The 22,954-nt window shown below is 39.9% G+C and overlaps 1 protein-coding gene across 1 annotated transcript in view; it reads left to right on the top strand.

Annotated features, from left to right (window-relative positions):
- Positions 1-18,189: 18,189 nt before the first annotated feature.
- The window catches only part of LOC136879232 (leucine-rich repeat-containing protein 15), a 600,790-nt gene continuing 596,025 nt past the window's right edge, over positions 18,190-22,954 (top strand). Inside the window, exon 1 of the mRNA XM_068228996.1 lies at positions 18,190-18,248. The gene's annotated coding sequence lies outside the window, so the exon portion shown is untranslated. The remainder of the gene's footprint in view (positions 18,249-22,954) is intronic.

Below are 22,954 nucleotides of genomic sequence, written 5' to 3' on the forward strand. Positions count from 1 at the left end.
CGATTGAAAGCAATGTTATATAAAATACTCGATCAAATGAAAAACTGCACACTTTCTCACTTTCAACGAACAGTACTACAGTGCCGATCTAACAGTCCAAAGTTCCAGAACTGGATTAACCAGGTCGCAGACTGCCGTGAACACTCCTCTGTCATTATTCCGTTAAATATGCACACTACTCATTCCAACCAGTGCCTCAGAGTAGGGATTGAATAGCTCGAATGCTATGATGAACCAGTGTATTACGTACCAGTAATATCAGAAAATGTATGAACCAGAGGAATGGCATGCTAAAGAAGAAAGTTATCTAACTCCCCAGCTACTTCCTGCCAATATACAGGCAGGCTGTTACACTCGGTACGACCAGGCGAGTTGGCCGAGTGGTTAGAGGCGCGCAGCAGTGAGCTTGCATCCGGGAGTTAGTGGATTCGAACCCCACTGCCGGCATCCCTGAAGATGGTATTCCGTGGTTTCCCATTTCACACCAGTCACAACAGACTGTACCTTAATTAAAGCCTAGGCCGCTTCCTTCATATCCCTATTCCTTTCGTATCCCATCGTCGCCATAAGACCTACCTGTGTCGGTGCGACGTAAATAAAATTTTAAAAACCTCGGCACGCTGCAGTAATCCTATCTATCGGGGATGAGTGGAAACAGAAGACAAAAAGCACATCACAACAAACAATGGTCAATGTAATGTTATTGTTGATAAAGTTTATGAGCTTTCTATATTGCAGGCCTTCACATTAGTTTTCTTTCGACTCTGTGATATTAGGGCGCCTAAAAAAATTATTTTTATCGTAGACTGTAGTTATTCTCAGACTTTACATACCTATTTTCACTAAATTCTGTTTACCCATTTTCTCGTGACTCGGCGCTGATATGACTTAGTAACAAAAATCCAAATTCATTAAATATCTCTGTGATTATATGCGGTACGGTAACAATGTATAAGACATAAGTGATCGGAAATTTAATAACTTCTTACATAACTACTACTAAATTACGACATAACTAAAATTATGTTAGTTACGTAGTATTTATCGATACCTGCCTACCAGGTATCCCTTGAGAACCTTATTTGAGAAATAAATAAATAACTTATTTGAGAATTACATTTCAGGCCTTCCCCTAAACTACCATTTTAATCAGAGTGAATAAAATTATTGATGGCCTAGATTATAGAGACTTATTCCCCGACTTTGCATACCAATTTTCGTGAAGATACGACCACTAATATAATAAATATTTGAGAATTAAATTTTAGGCCTTCCCCTAAACTACCAGTTTTCTCAGCGTGAATACAATTATTTATGGCCTAGATTATATCGACTTATTACCTCGACCTTGCATACCGATTTTCATTAAGACGCGGCCACTAATAACATAAATATTTGAGAATTAAATTTCAGGCCTTCCCTAAACTACCATTTCACTCGGCGTGAATAAAATAATTTATAGCCTAGATTGTAGCGGTTTATCACCCGACTTTACATTCCGATTTTCATTAAATTCTCTTCAGCCGTTTTCTCGTGATGCGTGTACATACATACATACAGACAGACAGACAGACAGACAGACAGACAGAAATTACGGAAAAGAAAAAAATGCATTTCCTTGTTACTGTGGACATGACCGATACAGAAATACCATTCTTTTCAAATTCTGAGCAATGTACAGACAAAACTCTTATTTTATATATATAGATATTTTTAAGCAGTTTTAACACCGTGTTGTACTATAGTGTTTCTCGTCGACGGTGAGATAAGAAAGGGCGAGAACTGATGTAGCCATGGTGTAATTTAAGCACAGCCCTAGAATTTGCCTGCTGTGAACATTGAAAACCACAACAATAAAACACAGATGCAGACATACCGAAAATAGTGCTCGAACTCACTGTCTCTCGAACGAAAGCTTACAGCAACAAGGTTCGCACCGCGCAGCCTACTAGATCGACGATAGTCTAAAGGAAGAATGAACCGAATGTAGCTGAAGGTTGTTTGGATGGTTGGTTGGTTGGTTGATTGATTGATTGATTGATTGATTGATTGATTGATTGATTGATTGATTGATTGGTTAATTAACTGAAACACTATACACGTCACCTCGTAGCGTCGTTGCACCTGAAAAAAAGCGCCTTGTGAAGGTATTGTTTGGAGAGATTCTGACCCGCAAAACGCATCAGTTCTATCACTAAGGATAAAGGCCACTACACACAGAAAGCTAAGCTAAGCTAAGCTAATCTAAGCTAAGCTAAGCTACGCAACCCAACGAAAAAACTCGCTGTAATGAAGTTGTATGGAATGGCACACAGAGACTGCTATGCTAAGCTACGCTAACCTACGCAATGCCAAGCTAAGTTTTACAGATCGTCAAGGAGGCAATTTTAACAGCTGTAGCAGGCTTTACGCATGCACACAATCATTTTTTTGCCCGGCATATAGCTAAGAGCCGTTTCACGTTTCTTGAATTATCTCATTTTCAATTAATCACCATTTCCATGCAATACTCGAATGGAGTTATGAAATTTACCATGAATTATTCTCCTTCCAGGTTTACGTTTGTATACAGAATAATCCCCTCGTTCTGTTTCTTTCTCTTTCTTCATCTCCCATGACGTCCGACTCGTTGGCTGAATGTTAAGCGTACTGGCCTTCGGTTCAGAGAGTCCCGGGTTCGATTTCCGGCCGGGTCGGGGATTTTAACCTTCATTGGTTAATTCCAATAGCCCAGGGGCTGGATGTTTGTGATGTCCCCAACATTCCTGAAAACCACACACCACACATAACACTATCCTCCACCACAATAACACGCAGTTACCTACACATGGCAGGTGCCACCCACCCCCATCGGAGGGTCTGCCTTACAAGGGCTGCACTCGGCTAGTAACAGCCACACGAAATTATCATCATCTCCCATGACAGCGGCCAATAAAGAAAGCCTCCTCCTCAATCAATCCGCCATCTTTGAACGGCTTCCTGGTACAGGTTAGTTTAGCGTTCTATTCGTGACATAGCACAACATATGGTTAGCGTCCTGGCCTTTGATCCAGAGAGTCTCGGGTTCGATTCCCGGCTGGGTCGGGGAATTTAACCTTAATTGGTTAATTCCAATGGTTCGGGGGCTGAGGGTGTGTGGCGTATTCACCATCAGAAATCATCCTAGGTCATCTTCACAGACATGCAGGTCGCCTAATAGGCCGTCTACGAGAAAAAGACCCGCATCAGGCCTCCCCGGAGCTAATCTAAGCTAAGCTAAGCTACGCAACCCAACGAAAAAACTCGCTGTAATGAAGTTGTATGGAATGGCACACAGAGACTGCTATGCTAAGCTACGCTAACCTACGCAATGCCAAGCTAAGTTTTACAGATCGTCAAGGAGGCAATTTTAACAGCTGTAGCAGGCTTTACGCATGCACACAATCATTTTTTTGCCCGGCATATAGCTAAGAGCCGTTTCACGTTTCTTGAATTATCTCATTTTCAATTAATCACCATTTCCATGCAATACTCGAATGGAGTTATGAAATTTACCATGAATTATTCTCCTTCCAGGTTTACGTTTGTATACAGAATAATCCCCTCGTTCTGTTTCTTTCTCTTTCTTCATCTCCCATGACGTCCGACTCGTTGGCTGAATGTTAAGCGTACTGGCCTTCGGTTCAGAGAGTCCCGGGTTCGATTTCCGGCCGGGTCGGGGATTTTAACCTTCATTGGTTAATTCCAATAGCCCAGGGGCTGGATGTTTGTGATGTCCCCAACATTCCTGAAAACCACACACCACACATAACACTATCCTCCACCACAATAACACGCAGTTACCTACACATGGCAGGTGCCACCCACCCCCATCGGAGGGTCTGCCTTACAAGGGCTGCACTCGGCTAGTAACAGCCACACGAAATTATCATCATCTCCCATGACAGCGGCCAATAAAGAAAGCCTCCTCCTCAATCAATCCGCCATCTTTGAACGGCTTCCTGGTACAGGTTAGTTTAGCGTTCTATTCGTGACATAGCACAACATATGGTTAGCGTCCTGGCCTTTGATCCAGAGAGTCTCGGGTTCGATTCCCGGCTGGGTCGGGGAATTTAACCTTAATTGGTTAATTCCAATGGTTCGGGGGCTGAGGGTGTGTGGCGTATTCACCATCAGAAATCATCCTAGGTCATCTTCACAGACATGCAGGTCGCCTAATAGGCCGTCTACGAGAAAAAGACCCGCATCAGGCCTCCCCGGAGGCACAACATAGCTTGGCATTGCTTAGCATACTGCAGCTTATCTTAGCTTTCTGTGTGTGATGGCATTAAGAATCCTGTGAGGGGAATCATACAATATTGAACTTCAAACGACAGAACCTTTCCAGCAAGATCACTATTACGAAATATTTCACATAGCGGTTCTTCAGGATGCAACGGCCATAAATTTCATACAACCGATAGGTATTGTCATCCTAGGAAAAAACAAGGAATAAATAAACATTTTGTCATTCATTTAGCAGACTGAGCTAACTTAACATTAGTTTCCCCAATTCCTCGGTGTATGAGTTATTGGAAAGGCATGTCTTCAATAAACTATGTCATTCAGCACAGTGGCCATGTTTTATTCTAAACAGAATGAATTATATGTCTCGCTACTCAATAAACAGTTTTTGTAACTCGGCAATAAATCGTGAAGCTGAGTGATGAATATTTCAGAGCCGAGTGGCTTAAACAGCTATGATTGAAAATACTCTGACACTGTTCTAGTTTAATCATGATTAATAACATACCGATGGTGATGCAGACAACACAGAAAGGCCTTTTCAAAACCACTCACCTGAAAACAAAAGAAGATAATTAGATATATGTGACATTAACACCAAAATAAATAAGTTTATAACCAAAAATTGTTATTTCAAGGATAATACCGTCAAGATCATTTGCCCATTTTAAGGAGCCAAAGGCACTTATTCAATAATTAAGAATTAATAATTAATTAATTAATTAAGAATTAAGAACTAGCTGGATTGAGAAGAAAACTAATGAAGCAGTGCTTAGAGAAATAAACACCCAGAGACATTTAATAACAACGATAAAAAGGAGAAAAGCGTCAGTTTTCGGTCACATTCTCCGGCATAATAACTTCATAAAGAACTTGTTCGAAGGCAAGGTGATGGGAAAGAAAGGCAGAGGGAAACCACGGAAGAAGATCATTGAAGAGGTAGTTGAGATGATGGGATGCCAAGGTTATGGAGAGATGAAAAGGATCGCAGAGAGAAGAGATCAATGGTTGCAGCGACAAGGCGAAGCCTTTAGATAATGATGATGATGATGATGATGTTTACGACGGAATGCACAGTGTTTCAAAAAGATAAATTATACATAATTGCAAGAATACGAACATAAGTAACTTGGAGCAAGATGATACTAAAATTTGTGATATTTGAATCCAATTATTTTCAGTTTCGATTAGTTTAGTTTTCGAATAAATAAATTTAAATTTTCAGGTATAATCTGTTATAACAATCTAAGTTTTCATTTTCATGATTTTATATACTTCCTTAGCATGCATTAGTTCCGGTAGACTGAAGAACCTAACAGTTATAAATTGAGTCGAAAATGAAAAGGAGTGGATTCAGATATCACCAAAGAATCCAGACCTTTCGCCAGTGTTCTCACCTACATCTACCGGCAATCATTCTGTTACTTCTAACTTATGAGCAAGATATTCTGAATTCACCCAGCTTTCGCTCTCGTACAACAAAATCGGTCTGAAAACAGACCGATGTAAAGATAATTTGTTCGAGAACTTGCTTTTTTCTTACAGAAGATCGTTATTCGCAACTGCGAGCTCACTGCATTAGCTTTACTGCACCTCGAGTCAATGTCGCTCTCTGGGGGTAATAAACTTCTTAAATACAGGTAGACCTCGTTATATGCGATAGTTATGTTACGCGGAATTGCGGCGCATACCGAATTCGCGTAAATCGAGAGCCATTTTATATGTAAAATATAGGGTTAGGTTTCCGTTTACTCGCATATTAAGTTTAAAATAGCTGAGATTCTTACTATTTTCACACACAAAGTAGCCAGTATGTTTCTGAAATGCATTTTAATGCAAATTTTATATAAACTTATATTTTTAACACTAAAGCACAATAATAAACTAAATTTGGCATACAAGCTCTTGGATTTAGCTTCAATAGCATCTCTATAGAGAGGCATGTGTTGGTTGAGGTTGGTTGTGATGCTCAATCCAATCCATTATTTCCATCGCTTCCGAACGAGATTTGGTCACTGTAAACCACTTAAGTTAGTAGAAGATTGAGCAGTTTTTCGAATTGATTTCTCATTGCCACGAATAGTTCTCACAGTGGATTCAGTAAGTCCCAAAGCACGCTGAATATCAACAATACGCTCACCTTCTCATAGCCATCCAACACTTTTAACTTTGTTTCTATGAATACGAGTTTGGTAAACTTCACAGCTCTACTGACCGAAACTGATGATTCACGTCTCGTCAAATACGACAGAACATACGCTTGCTCCGTTTAACCTTGGCGCGCGACGTAGTGTACGTTACACAGTTCGGCATGCATGTCTGTACCCGCCTTAAGGCATTACAGCTTCCATGTACTGTTAACAGATGGCAGGACTAGACTTAAAACCAAAATCGCGTATATGCGAAATCGCGGGTATCGAATCCGCGTATAACGGGGTTTAGTTGTACATAGAATAAACAACCTGTTCAAGTCATATTCCGTACATGGAATTCAACCCTCTTAGGTTTCTTTCCTACTCACATTACCTTATTCTTGGAACGCTAATTTTCATATCACATGTCGTATCACATTTTTCATATCACATATGACATATTTCTTATTTGAAAGAACATCATCAGATTTTATCAAATCACACTCAAAAATATTTAGAAATATATAAACATTGATGATTAAATTATTTTGAAATCCATAAATAACCGAAACTTGGAACTTATATTAATGAAGTCCTCACTTCTCTCCACTCGAGCATAGAATGCAATGAGGTGTAATCAGTATTGCCAACCCTAAAAGCAACGAAAACGGTACCCGAGATAAAAATTAACCCTATTTCCGGCGGCAGGATCGTACAATACTATTTATAAATGTTATGGCTTTGTTATGTACATGATAATTTTCACTCTTTTCACAGATTATTTTGTCTACATATTTTACTCGTAAACCAAGCGATAAATTGTTATTTATAATAATAATAATAATAATAATCTACAAAACAGAAAAAAATAAGTCACCGATATGTCATTCATCAAAAGTGAAGCTGTCAGTTTCATCCTAAAAAGGGACGTTGTACCTTTCTGCTGCTTGTGATTTTGTGCTCGAACTGTTGAGAAAACATCCTGTGATGGCCTTGAACATTGTTTTTAGTTGGTGCAAAACTCTCGGATGTGGATCCATCGTTTTGTACACTCTTACTGGTTAGATCACACGCATTAATTGTCGACATAATTCATTTCTGTTTTTCACTTTACTTTGATTTTACCGAACACTCCCTCACAATCGGCACTCGAGTACGGTAAAGATAAGGCAGAGAGAGCAAGTTGAGAGAGATTTTTTAAAGGAAATCTCGTCAGAATATTCTGTGGAACTTCAGAAAGTGGCCCCAAAATTTGTCTCGTTTGGTGTAGTAATATCACAAAAATTATTGACGTGAGAAGTGAGAGGAAACAGGAGACAGAAAACATTGTAATTTCCCTTGTCATTAAGGTCTATTAAAGACAGCTTTTTACTGAAAAACGCATTTCACAACAAAATGTCACAAGACCGTATATAAAGCGTACGGTCGAAGAGTCGGGCCATACACCGTACGGGAAGGGCAAAATACCGTATTTGTACGGCCCAGGCCGTACGGATGACAGCACTGGGTGTTAGCACTTTCGTTGGCCAGTTAGCAGTTAATTAAGTTATTTCTTTTTCAGGTATAATTCTGTTATCATATTTTTTCCTTTTCAGTTAATTCATAAGCTTATTTATAAATTAGTTTCGGCAGATTCAAGAACCTAACATTTATAAATTCAATGAGAAAAGGGTACTCAAAATGAGAAGACAGGGGTTAAGTTTATTCCCAACCGATGAAACTTAACGCGTAAACAGGCTTCGGTGGTAGGGTCATGTAAGGCGAATGGAGGAGGGCAGTTTGCCTTGGAGAATCACGGTCTCGGCCATGGAGGGTATGAGATATAGAGAGAAGCCAAGGCGACGATATTTAGTCTCAGCTAATAAACATTTAATGATAAGAGGCATGGAACCGTTGCAAACAGAGGATTTTTAGAGGTAGAGGCGATTACTTAATGATCAACTAGAGGATCTGTGCTGCTTCACAGCATTCGTTATAAATAGGTCAGATAACTCGTCTTGATACGCCTGTCGTATTCATATTGTTTTGCCTGCCCCTTTCAATGGTTTTATGAACACGCAGTTGTTCGTAGTCATGACATCATCATGTCGTCTGTTTGGTAAAATCTATCCGTATTTTCACTTTTTTATCCTACAGTTATTGATGTAAGGCTTGGTATTGTGACGTAGAAGGCAATGGTATTTTTCATCGCAGTTCTTCCATATAGAACGGTTGTTTTGTGAGCTCATAGGTCTGCCTCAGATGAGCGTTCTTTGCCAAGCAAAGAGCTTTTTTAACATGCATGGCCTTCACTCTTTCTAGTGTAGCTAGGTTATCCTTCGACTGGAGCTTCCATATAATGTCTAAGACGAATGTCGTGATGGGGTCGTTTGTACATAGACTTTTTTCTCTTAGCAGCATGTAAGTTATTAGGAACGCTCTGCCATCTTTTGAATATATTTGGAAGCTGGGAAAGGTTAGAGAATCAGAGTATCTAGCAGGGAACAGTATTCTTCCGCGATCAGAGTAAGTGTATACTCTCCGGCTTTGCAGGAAGTAATCAAACATGGCTACATACAGTGACATTACTAAGGATTAAAATCATATATATAAGAAGAATAATGAAAGTGATAGACGCTTAGCAACCTTGGTTCAAAATGTATTGCGGGTTAGGGTAAGCCTTCACCTGCAAGTACTGGAGTGATCATTTAATGATTTGATTTTATGACTACTCAAAGTTGGCTGAACTTGTAGACCTATCAATGCTTGATGATTCACTGTCAGGTAATTCCGGAGAAAACAAAGCAAAAATGAAGCAAATCGGTTCAGTAGAATAGGCGAACGGATTTGCCAAAGCTGTTTCTAGTAAACTAACGTCTTAAGACGGCCGGCGACGGGATGAATTACTTTCCGATCGTGTGGGCCGTGGCGAATTGGGTTAGTAGCTCCCAACGTTTCACCGAAAACCTCACCTAACTTCTCAAGGGCTCTGCTCCTGCTGAAGGTCAAAAGTAGACTACAAATAATTTCTCCTTAATTCAGAGAGGATTATAGACTGAGCGTTGAAAGTTCGGGGTAAAGTTGGGGGATTCCGATCAAGGAGGCAACTTCGATCACGACTTTCATTCAAAAACGAGAATGAGAACAATGTTCTGTTTAGGGTGGCCAACTCTAAACTTTCAAATGGAGGTCAAATTCTTAATAAAAGGAGAACTTTTCATAAAAATGGAGGACGAATGGAATTTTAATTTTTAAATACAACGTTCATTATTACATACCATATTACTGCTATGCTGATATAGATGCTCAAAATTGTAGCCATTCTTTGCTGATACTTATCGACTGCACCAACTTTCGACAGCAAAGATGAATTGTTTTCTTGTAATAAATACACTTAAGAAAATGGAAATTGCAACACCATGAAGGCATTGGTCGTTTGTGTTGATTTTCAAGATATGGAACGATGCCACATATGTATGTAAACGATCAAAGTTTCAGACCCATTGGACTGTTGCTATTGGTCTCCCCACGTGATTAGTCGCGGAGGAATCAACTCCAGTATACGGACTCTGGTGTAGCGTAGTTGACTTGCAGTCTGTGCAGTGAAGTGTTCCCCGTCAAACATGCCTCGACGACAGAGAAGAGCACGCTATCAACAACTGTCGCCGTTTGAGAGGGCTCGGATAATTGGGCTGTGTGAGGCTGTATTATCGCTAAGGACTGTCGCTGCACGTGTTGGCCGACAGGCATCTACGATACAACGTGTATGGCAGCAGTGGTCAAATTAAGATATCCACACTCGTAGACCTGGCACAGGCCGAGCGCGACAGACAACTCTGAGAGAGGATCACCGCATCATTCGGATGGCCCGGATGGAATCCCATGCAACAGCAGCGCAAATTCGAGCAGCTGTGGCACTCCACGTTACACAACAAACAGTTTGTAATCGCCTGCGTGCAGCTGATTTACGAGCCCGTGTCCCTGCAGAAGGTGTTCCATTGACCCCACAACAACGACGTGTAAGGCTGGCCTGGTATCAAGAGCGATCGACGTGGGTCGACGAATGGCATAGGGCCGTCTTTAGTGATGAATCGCGCTTCTGTCTTGCCCGCAGTGATCGCCGGAATCGTGTGCACCGACGTACCGGGGAGAGGGCCGCCCAGATCTTATTTTCGAGAGGCACACAGGGCCAGCACCAAGCATTATGGTCTGGGGAGCTATTGGCTTTAATGTGAAATCACAATTAGTGCTCCTTGAGAGCACTATGACTGCTCGAGAGTACGTTGATAGGGTACTCAATCCAGTGGTTGTCCCTATGATGGCGAACATTGCTAATGGGATGTTTCAGCAGGACAATGTCCGGGTTCACACTGCACGCATCCCCAGAGAGGCTCTCCACGACAACACAACCTGTGAATGGCCCGCCAGATCCCGGGAGCTCAGTCCTATTGAGCATGTGCGGGACATGATGGGTCGACAACTGGCCAACCGTCCTCAGCCACCCACAACTCTGGAACAACTGACCCGTGCAGTGCAGCAAGCATGGGCCACAATTCCTCAGGAAGCGATCCAGGGCCTTATTGACTCCAAGCCTCGACGAATTCATCAGTCTATTGCAGCTCGTGGTGGGCACATCCTGTATTGATTGTTGTCCAAACTTGCGGTCAGAGGGACCTGAAAGTGTAATCATCGAATCATAACCGAACACTCGTCCTGCATGTTCAATTGCAGCAATGTAGCACCACTCCTTCTGGGTGTTGCAATTTCCATTTTCTTCAGTGTAATTGTAAAACCTCCACATGGCATGTTTTTAAAATCGTAATTCACTATTAAAATACACTTAAACGACTCGGTCAGCAAACGGTTTCTTTCTTCTGACACTGTGAATTAATAAGCGAAAACAATCTTTCAACAGTTGCATTGCAGCCTGGAATAACGAAATAAAACTGACAAAGTTAAAGCAGCTCACTAAATGTTTCACTGTCAGGGCTAAATTTGAAAAACTCGCACCACTGCTTATCTAATGTTATATGTTTATCAATTTCGGAACTCCTAGGGTAATTCTGAACATTGAAAATTTGGTCAAAAAATTCGAATCGTCTATCTCCACACCTTTAGATAGAAAATATTCTAGACAAGGAAGAACATTTTCTAACTTAATGTCTTTCATACTATGGAGTTTCATGTATTGAAAATATTTAAACGATTCCACCATAGAGTTACTCCACTTCAATAGATAATGAATGCACATGTTCTACAAATGCATTCTCTTTCGAAGTCAGTTCCAGTGAAGGATTTCAGAAACTGCTTGCTTGACTTTAAGAGGCATACATTTATGTTCCATCCTATCATGAAAGGTTACTTTGGTGAATACCCGTCTGAGTTCATTTGAAAGCCAGGGTAGGGAGGGTGAACATGAATGGATTGCTGCAACTTACGATTGCATTGCAAGATGTCATCACTGACGAAATCAGAGCGACTGCTCATCGAATAACCAACTGTGTAAATGACAGGGGTATCCAGAATATTGATTGAGATAGACGAAGTTCAACAACAATAGCTTTGCGACAAAGAAGAGAACAGGCAACTGAATGATTAAGAACACAATATACAAAGAGCCGACATTTAATAGCAAATAATAAATGCTTACCGGACGGAGGACAAGCATTATGAAAGGAGGACATGTCCTGCAAATGCCGGAAGGTTGGTCACCCTAGTTTTGTTTAGTGCTGACATCAATAGGAAATTGCTTGGAGTCTCCTGCAGAGCAGCCATGTGAGCAGCTTGTTTGCTGTGTGGCGCACGTTCTGTGTTTTGTAATATGTTTTTCTTGTTTACTGTTCGCTTTACATCGCACCAACACAGATAGGTTGTATGGGCTAGGAGTGGGAAGGAAGTGACCGTGGCCTCAATTAAATTCAAGCCCCCACCATTTGCCTGGTGTGAAAATGGGAAACCACGGAAAACCACATTCAGGGCTGCCCGCAGTTGGGTTCAAACCCACTATCTCCCGAATGCAAGCTGACAGCTAAGTGACCTAAATCACAGAGTCACTTGCTCGGTTGTGACATTTTCTTATTAACGAGCTGAGTCGATAATTGCCAGGTAAGTCACGCATATTTATTAATTATTATAACAATTTTACAGACTACCATACCAGGCGAAGTAACGATGTCAGTTTATTCGTAACAGTTTTAATTTCTAAATTCGTTAATTAAGCGAAGGCGATGTGTAATTTCCAATATGGCAAGCTGAGGTAAGTCCGATCATCAATGATGGTTCGTGCGAGGATGATACTGTATCTCTTGATCTCTGTGAGTACAAGAATGATGACATAGAGTCCACAATTTGCAGCGAGAAGGACATTTGCATCCTATGTGGTGATGAAGGCCAGGACAAGGAACTGTGATATAGATGCACTCTATACTCAGCTTGGGTCCATGCAGCGTGCAGTGGCTATAACACAGCAAGAGGTGTGAATACTGTTTTAAGTCGCAGATAAACTAAACAGGTGAACGGAATTATCTATGTGTCAGGGCAACTTCGATCGATTTCACAGGTACTGTAAAAATTTATATTTTCTCTGTTAAGATTAAAACACTTTCTGTAGACCTACTTCCACGTGTAATCAAGAAGATAACAAGACAATAAACAGTTATCCATTTTACTTCATTTTCTGAACATAAAAATAGCTGATTCTATTAGTCATTGCTTAAGTGTTCGGAATTCCCCCACTCTGTTCCTATACCATTCCATAATGGAGGTGCGGTGTATGTGGTTTGTTTGTATATATCAAGGTCTGTCTAGACAGACAGGGTCTAGACAGACCTTGTATATATTATTATTATTATTATTATTATTATTATTATTATTATTATTTACTTGAATGATCTGAAAATACAATTTGGTTAACATTTATTATACTACGTAGCACATTTCATGATAAAGTAACAACTTTTTTTTTCTCGATGTACCCTTGTTATTCTTTGACTGCCTGAAGTGAGTTCTGTAGGTTTATTATGGTCCATCAGTGAATCTGCCGAGGCATACTCACAACGCCGTAGGCAGCAGGACAAGAGCCATTGTGTTGAGTCCTAAGTGACAGCATTACAAGCCATTCGCAACTGTAGCAGTGGGAGTTGACTGGCTGCCATCATTGTACGCCCCATTGGTGCTCTTTGACAGACCAGGTGCCGCGCGCATTGGACCATATTACGTCACGCCAGCCTTGCACTATATCATCACATTCATCACTCTTCCTCCCTGCATTTCCTCACTCCGGACAAAGGAAGCCAGTCACTGCTGAATGCTCGTAAAGTGCAGGGGATCTCCTCTACTCAAAGCTTCACCTGATGCTCATCTCAACACACTACAACGTACGTTTGATCTTCACGGCTGTAACAGACCATCGATTTAATGAATGAAGCCTTGACTGCTCGGTGTTAAGGATAAGCTTCGGTACGAAATTGTTATTCACGTAACATTGGCTAGAAATGATGTTTTACATAGGAGGATGACTCGACCGGAATTCCGAAACTAATACGTGAAACACTTTCGCCTGTGTAACGTATAAAATTTCATACTATGCCGATTTTTAAATGTTTATTTAAACGACACTGAACCCGTCGAAAATCGATGGATTTGTTGAAAAAATGTAGAAATAAACAGCATGTTTATATTTTTAGAAAAAATTATAATAGGTAACTTTCTGTAATAGATAAGTAAGAGGTCCCGTATTCATTGCATTCAATGCCGTTTATAAACAGCATTTTTATATTCTCCATTGATCTTTGCGTATTGTCTGAACCTTGAAATAATCGAAGGAACGCACTCGACACATACTCATATATAATTCACTACGAGTAAATACTTGTTGGAATAGAGACACCAACACAATATTACTAAGTTTGTCCTTGTGGTTTGTTAATCGTCATGCAAGAAACATACAGAATTAGAAAATATCATCGTCTGAACGAAATATGACATGTTATGTCTGATCGGGACTGATGATGTTAGATCAATTCTTATAATTAGATTTATTTGACTTATTTTTTACCAGTAATAATTTCCACATCTAGACGATACGTAAAAAATTTAAATCTAGAACGTAATCCACCTCTTATCATAAATTACAATCACACTTACACAAATTATAAAAATTCATCTTCAAATATTCGATTATTTGTTTTTCTATCTCTCCATGGTATTAAAGTAAAACACTTTGGATAGCTTGTATTGGGTTCTGACACGCAACAAAGCATTTCAGATTCCTACTATTTATTTCAGGCTTTTAAGAACGATCGAACATTACACAGTATTTGTCAATGACACTTTTATCGTCCAAATCCCTCTACGTTTCGAATTTGCTTTCAAAATCTCTTTTCTTACGTATAACTATTCATCAAGTACATCATTTTTATTCATCGCAAAATTGTGTGGCACTCTGTCTACGGATAAGTAACTCTCTTTTATGTTCTTCCGTGTCACAGGCTCTTTTCACTTCAAAGTGGCCATACCTACAGTGTGAAAAGACTTGAGAAGTAGTGATCACAACTCAATATACGGTTTTCAATGCAGGTGTCAAAGAAATCTATTCCATGGTTATGAAGTCCTTCAAGTATTATATGTATATTTCAGCTTCTAGTCCTTGCAACCACGTATCGTGGGTTAAGAAATAATACCACGTATCTGATAATTCTCTTCCTATCCACGCCTCAGAGCCACACCTGGATATGAAGTCCATCAGAACAATTTTCGTTGTGTTCGTTTTCCTATGTTTATATGTAAAGAAAAATGAACCTTAAATACATCATACTCTACAAGTGGGTAAATATGTCATGCACATTTACATTCCTACAGTAAGGTTCATTTTTCTTTACACATAAGCATAGGAAAATGAAAACAACGAAAATTGTTCTGACGGACTGCATAATCCAGATGTGGCTGGGAGGCGTGACCTGTCTTATGGAAACTAATGGATAGGATGAGCATTGTCAGATACGTGGTACTGTTTCTTAACCCGCGATATTTGACACGGAATACATTCTGAAATTCAGTTTCTTTTCGAAAGGTCACTTAAAAAGAAAAACATTCAGAAAATTTTCGGGACACTGGGACTTTTGAACGGAAAATGGAACAGTTATGAACAAGAAAATGGGAATCAATGGTGACCCTATAAATCACAACTGTCCAACTCAAAATCCATCATAATGTCCATGTCCATAGACAAGTTCTTGTAGGTCGAGATGGCACCAAATGTAGGAATTATCACAGGTTGGACTGTCCATTCAAATTGAGGGCACTGGAATTTTGGTCACCAATTATATGTAAGTGTTAAATATATGTTTAATCAAGTGTTAACATTTGTAGGATACTCATGCAGCAAGAGTCAACTCAACGTAACAAATGAAAATCTGAATCGATAGCTGTCTCATTTCGAGTATCTAGGATTCCAGGTAAAACAAGAAGGGAGTGCAGATGCAGAAATCACAACTTTAATTGTCATTGCAAGAAGTACAGCATTGCCACAACGAGGTAGAAACTCACGTCCTCGGTTACTGCTCGCACGGAGAAGCTCTACGCAATGCTAGGCATCATAAAGTACGATCTACCACTGCTCAAGCGTTAAGGGACTCAGGCTTTACTGTCTTCGAGGAGGTTCACGGTCGCTCTGTTACAGGCAGCACAAGTCGAGTTGACACTAAATAAATAATGGCGTATGGCCTCCGGAGAGGCCTGGTGCGGGTCTTTTTCTAGTAGACGGCCTATTAGGCCACCTGCATGTCTGAATAGGGCCCTACCTAATGTTAAATACGCCACACACACCCAGCCCCCGAGCCATTGAAATTAACCAATTAAGGTTAAAATCCCCGACCCTGCCGGGAATCGAACCCCGGCCCTCTGAACCGAAGGCCAGTAAGTTGACCATTCAGCCAACGAGTCGGACGAGTTGACACTAAAAGGGCTTAATAACAGATCCTACGATCATATTTGAGACATCCGAGAAACAACCCAATGAGGTACATGAGGAAGAGAAAAAACATATGAGTCAACCAACCCATTCTATCAGCAAGGACACCAGTTGGATGATATCGAAGTCATAGGATTACTGGTTGGCGCTAGAGGAACCATTCCTCTCCTATTCGTCAAATTATTCGAATATTTTAACCTCGATCAGGCGTTAATAAGGGTAGTAGAAGCGACTACCTTGAAATATTCGATACAAATCCTGAAAAACCACATCTCCCAAAATGTTTAACGCAAGAATATAGCCTATGTTAAATGCGCTTACGAACCATTATGCAATCAACTCACAATTACTTTTAATATTAATCTTGTTTCTTTTTTCCTAAGGGGCAATCTCCAGTTCGGGAAAGTCGAAATAAATAAATGAAAATCCACAGCCTGTTTTCAGTCATTCGACCGGGTCAGGAATAGAATGAATGAAGCACCCATCTAGCGGCGAGGATATGAATTGTGCCGGCTGCCGAAGTCTGTCGCACTCCTCTGGGGCAATGATTAATGACTGACAGATGAAATGAAATGATAGTGGGGTGTGTTGCTGGAATGAAATATGACAGAGAAAACCGGAGTACCCAGAGATAAACCTGTCCCACCCCCACTTTGTCCAGCACAAATCTCATATGGAGTGACCGGGATTTGAACCATGGAACTCAGCCGTGAGAGGCCGCCGCGCTGCCGCCTGAGCTACGGAGGCTTACTCAAAATAAGTCAATAAATAAATAAATAAATAAATAAATAAATAAATAAATAAATAAATAAATAAATAAATAAATAAATAAATAAATAATATCTGAAATTAAAATATCTTATGTGGAACCGTGATGTCGGATTAAAAACTCGTTGGCGTGTCTGGAAGTGTTATTTCTTTCTGGTGCTGCTTTACGATGTGGAAGTATGCATACTAATAGCTTCGCCAATGAATCGACCGAAGGCCTTTGAAATTCGGATGTGTCGTATAATATTGAAGATTTCATGTGTAGCAACCTATTTCGGTCACCATCTTCCGACATGACAAATACAGATTGATAAAACTGATCATTAAGGCAGCAAAGAAGGAAAATGTTGAACGTAGGTGGAGAAGGTTATCCTGGATGTAGGACGTTCGACGTCCACAATACGATAACTCTCCTACGGGAAACACTAAACAGAAAACATTACACTCTGATGGTCGACAAGCTTGTGTGAGAAGACTGCACCAGAGGAAGAAGAAGAAGAAGGGAGTAAATTAAAGACTTGAAAAAAATTACTGTGTGGAAGATAGATGATGTATCTACTGAAACTAATCGACGTTAGTTGTACTATTTTTATTATCAATGATAAAAGGAAAGGATACGAAGAAATGCTTCTTTGTTGTTTAAAGTAGTTTAACATCTAGGTCATCGGCCCGATACGAATAAACGTAACTCGTAATTAAGAGGAGAGGCATGACAAAATGGGTAGAAAGAAAGTACGGGAATGTAACAGTGTAGAAGAGAACAGATCATAAAAGAGGGGAAGGATATGAAGTAGAAAATTAGGAAGACAAGAGGGCGGATGGGAAGGAAGAAAAAATATATTAGAAGCGAACAATCTCTGAGATTGTTGAGGCATTCCGTGAATGAAAAATTAAGAAGACCTATCCCACTTGCAGTATCCCCAGTAGCTGGAGATGGTGCACAGAATGGGAGCTACTGGAAGGATGAAGCAGCCCGGCTATGCCATCATATTACACTTGACAGCGGGCGAGATTGCCCAATTACGTTGGCGCGGCAGTCAGGGTCGACCGAGAACAGGGAGTACGCAGTTTAACTGATTGTGATCTAGAGTGTGGTGTGTGAAACTTGAACAGGACATCAGCAGCATTAACACCATGTAAGTCAAAATTTAACACATAGTTGCTTAACAACGGAGACCTCATATCTGCAATTTAGTGTTCGTTGTGGCTATACGAAGACTTCGAATCGTTTTGTGAACACCACGAAACAATATATCCAATAGAACTGTTTACAATGAACCTACACCGCAAATTCATACTGTACTGTATACTATGACGCTTGTCTTACAAATACCTCGCAAGCGTAAAATGAAAAGCATTAAAAAAGCACAATTAATTTTGCGTACTAATCAATATCAAATTTAATTTAATTCGAACAACTGTTTTTGAACAGTTTCTTCACTCTCCTGAAACATCAAGTTTTTGTTACATACAAGGTCTCCATTCTTAAGCGATGTGATTTTTTTAAATTCAAGACGTAATTTTGAGCTTGTCAGAAGTAATGAAGATGTAACACGTTCGTGATGGTTCTTCTCCTTTCAAAAGATATTCGAACGTCACGCACTGTTGGCTGTACGTTCTACCACTCTAGAAAACGAACTAATTCAGCACTCTAATTTCGAAATGAAACAAAAAGGAACATTTTTTTTTTGCTAGGGGCTTTACGTCGCATCGACACAGATAGGTCTTATGGCGACGAACAAAAAGGAACACTTTGCACCAAAAATTAAATGGCCAAAGCACATTCCTCTTTCGCATTTTAGAAAAAACAAATTGCCATTCATTTCCGTACTTTTCTGTTCAGCCGTCCAACACATTAAACGGAAAACCCAATTACCCTGAGTGAGTAAATACTAATAATTCGTGCCAGGTCATAATGTTGAATAAGACGGGCAACGCTATCAATGAAATAATGCCTTTTGACATGCTTTTCATCATTTCCAAATCGGCCACTCCCACACCTCGGCATCTCCGAAAACCTAAAACGTAGTTAGTGGGACGTAAAAAGCAATAACAATATTATTATTTTTTAATTATATTATAGTTGCACTCTAGAGTTGCTACAATCGACTCTTGGGTAATACGGATGGCAGTTATCGAAGGCCTATCAACCGAAGCAGTTCCGGTGTTTGTCCATTCATCAGATCACTGGATTATTTATTTATTTAGCGTATGACTTACATACAATACAAAACTATGGGCTATAAACAAAGAAAAGAAAAATAAGCTGATTATGGACACTTTCCAGCAGCCCTTATAAATTACAGTCCAGGTTGTTGAACCATTCAATTACATTAGGTGTCGCATCAATAAAATCTCGTCTCTCGCCTGGGTAACACCTGATAGGACACTCAAAGGCGATGTGGTAGATTGTCTGACGGTCATTCTCACAGTCGCAGGCAGCTGGTGGTTTCCAACCCCATTCATATGCCACGGCAGCACAGAGTCCATGATTAGTTCGTATCCGGTTTAATCGGGTCCATAACCGACGGGGTAGCTGGAATCCCGGTTTTTCTTACTATGCTGTTTAACTCGTAGCCATTGTGGAGGGGCTTGGTGGACCATTCTTCAATCCAATTCTGCTGAAGCTTGAAGTTGTTTACTTAGTAAATCAATCCTGCTGATATCGGTGGATTTCCTGAAGCATGATGTAATAGTATATGATCTGAAATATCAGCATTGATTGGTAACTGTAGGTTGGACTCATTTTTTGTACATTCTCGGATTAAGCTGTTTTGTCTCCTAAGATGTGGAGGAGCAGAATCACTGAGAGTTGGTAACCAATAAACTGCGGTGGATTTAATGGTCCCAGATATCAGACTCATAGTCTGGTTCAACTGGACATTAATCTTCTTGGCAAGGCAACTGTTGAGCCAATCTGGAGCACAATATTCAGCCAGAGAGTAAACTAGGCCATGTGCAGTCGTCCGGAGTACATTTGTATGAGCGCCCCATGAAGTGACCGTCAGTTTACGCAGGATATTGCTTCTTGCTCCTAGTTTAGCTGAAGTCTGAAATTGGTGTTGAGGGTAGGTCAAGGATCTGTCCACTGTCACACCCAGATATTTAGGATGTTTATTGTGGTGAAGCTGTACGCCACTTAAGACAGCAAACTTGTAACTCAGATGGAACCAACTTACTTCAGATTTTGTCATATTAGGGGAAAGTTTCCATTTTCTGAAGTAGTCTGCCAGTATGACCCGATTAGTCGTCAACGTTTCTTCAGTCACAGTAAAGGATCAGTGTTGTGTGGTCATGGTACAGTCATCAGCACACCCAAATTTTCTGCTGGATCTTTGCGGCATGGCGTACAAATAAAGGTTGAAAAGGATTAGTGCAAGAACAGATCCTTGTGGCAGACCGTTGTTTAGTTTGAACTGCCTGCTGGTTTCGTTGTTGAGATGTACCGTGGACAGCCTGTTACTCATAAAACTATTTATTATGTTTACTACAGGGTACTACGTTTAATATTTTGTAAACAACTCCTTTTCTCCAAACAATGTCATATATGCTGCAGACAGATCTATGAATGCTGCTGATGTTTTTAGCTTTACTGGATGATCTTGTATAATCATAAGAATTGGCAATTTTACCCTTTAGCGCATCTTTTCGTTGAATATATATGTTCTTATTCTTCCTTTTCCTAATTATTTGACCAAGTTTTACAGCCGGATGCCCTCCCTCACAGCAACCCTAAGTGAAAGGATGTACTTACTAGCGCATGTGTCAATAGTGGTTGGTAGTGTGGTGTGTTGTATGAATATGAAGTGAAGTGTTTTTTAAGACGAATATAAACACCCAGCCCAGAGACAAAGGAACTAATCATACGCCGCTAAAATCCGCATTCCGAGCGGGAATCGAACCCGGAACACTCCGAAAAGAAGTTATCTACTCCGACTTTCTGCTAACGAGTCGGACACACAAAGCATAGTTCTCCTTCTTCTCAAGTTACTGGGGTCGGTACTTGACATGGATCTGGTCCAGTTTTACGGTGGGATGCCCTTCCTGAAGCCAACCTTACTGGATGGATCTATTTACTATCGCATTTTTCTGTGGTGATTAGTAGTGTTCTGTATATAGATAAACAGAAGCGTATTACGACAAACAAAAACATCCAGTGCTAGAGCTAGAGGAACTAATTGTACCCAGGTAAAACTCTCAGTCCGGCCGGGAATCGAACCCGCGACCCTCTTAACCGAAGGTCAGTACGCTGACCATTCAGCCAAGGAGACGGACAGATATAGCAAATATTTTAACGTGAAATATGGGATTCTTGTTACATCCTTTCAGGATGTTAGTTTCGTAAGGATTTTTTTGTTCACCTGTCGGAATGAATTGAGAGAAGGCTAGTAGACGTGTCCGGAAAAGATAAATATCTCCTTTGTTTATTTATTTCGTATCATTCTACGTATACATAATTCATCATGAAAAGTTTCTGAAAAAATCTGAAGCGTGTTTTAATCTATTTAAAAAACGAGGTGATGCTTAGTACGGAAGAGTTTGTACGTATGACTTAGTTCTTTTTCTCTTCAAACTTCAATTTACGTCAATTAATGCCAGCCATACAATTGGAAACATGAAATAAGTAGATCTTAGCAAAAAAAAAATTAAGGCGTATGTGGTACTGGGCTTTTCAATCAACCACGCGCTTAGACGGAAGACAGCGATATAAATTCTCATTATACAAGCTGGGTTTTATTCTTTCCCTTTCTCCGACAAGAACGGTAATGAATGTCACAAATAACGTGTTTGTTTTCATGTGATTCATCATAATACTGCATTTTATTTTACGCGGAATGAAATTAGTTTTATAATACACAAAGAGGGATTGCGTAGTCGAGCACACATCCGCCTTTTCTCTCTCTCTCTCTCTCTCTCTCTCTCTCTCTCTGCCTCCTCTAGAAACACAATGAAACAGAAAACGGATAACAACAAACTCCATTCTAAATGAGACATAACTACGTGGCACTTCTACCATTTATCAACTTGTCTACTCCAATAAACATCACATTGAAGTAAACGTAACTTAAAAGCTGTTCATTCTGTCGAACACACAAGTTAAATATACATACTACACTATAACATATCTGTAAAAAAAACACACACATTATTAAACAAGGAACAAAATTACACACTATTACTAAAAATGACATTTTTTGTTCTTAAAGAACATCATCAGAATCCATTAAGGTAAGTAACAAATTTCAAATTCCTAGGTGTTTAGACCGAAATATAAATATTTCCAAATACTGAGTGTTCCTTGATATACAAGCTTTTCAGTTAAATTTAGTTGAATCGACAATTGAAAGTATGGCTTCCTTCTTAACAAATCACATTGGAGTCAATACTGTTGAACAACACACACAAAATCCTTCAACAAAGACATTTAGTTATGAATGTGAACCGGGTAAAAGATATTTTCATTCTAGGATAGTATTTAGATTAATGGATTGTCATTATGTGTGTCTAAAAGGAGTACGGTTTATGCGCAGATGTATAAGTACAACTATAAAAATAAAGCAAAAAACTTGAAAATTCGTCGTAGAACTAATGATAATTCTATCAGTCGTTCAACATAAGTTGCTACTGTAGTTGCTTGAAGTATTTGAAAGAGAGAGGTTCGTCTGCAACATTCTATACATCAAGTCCATCATGTGTTTGGAAAGGGAGGGGGTTTGCGAACGTCAATTATTACTACACACTTATCATAAATGGAGACAAAGAAATATCGAATGCACGGCCAACAAAAACATTTTGACAACAAAATCAGTAATGTAAGGATGACTATGATGTCTGCTATTAG

This window comes from Anabrus simplex, chromosome 8 (genome assembly GCF_040414725.1).
Source record: "Anabrus simplex isolate iqAnaSimp1 chromosome 8, ASM4041472v1, whole genome shotgun sequence".
NCBI lineage: Eukaryota > Metazoa > Arthropoda > Insecta > Orthoptera > Tettigoniidae > Anabrus > Anabrus simplex.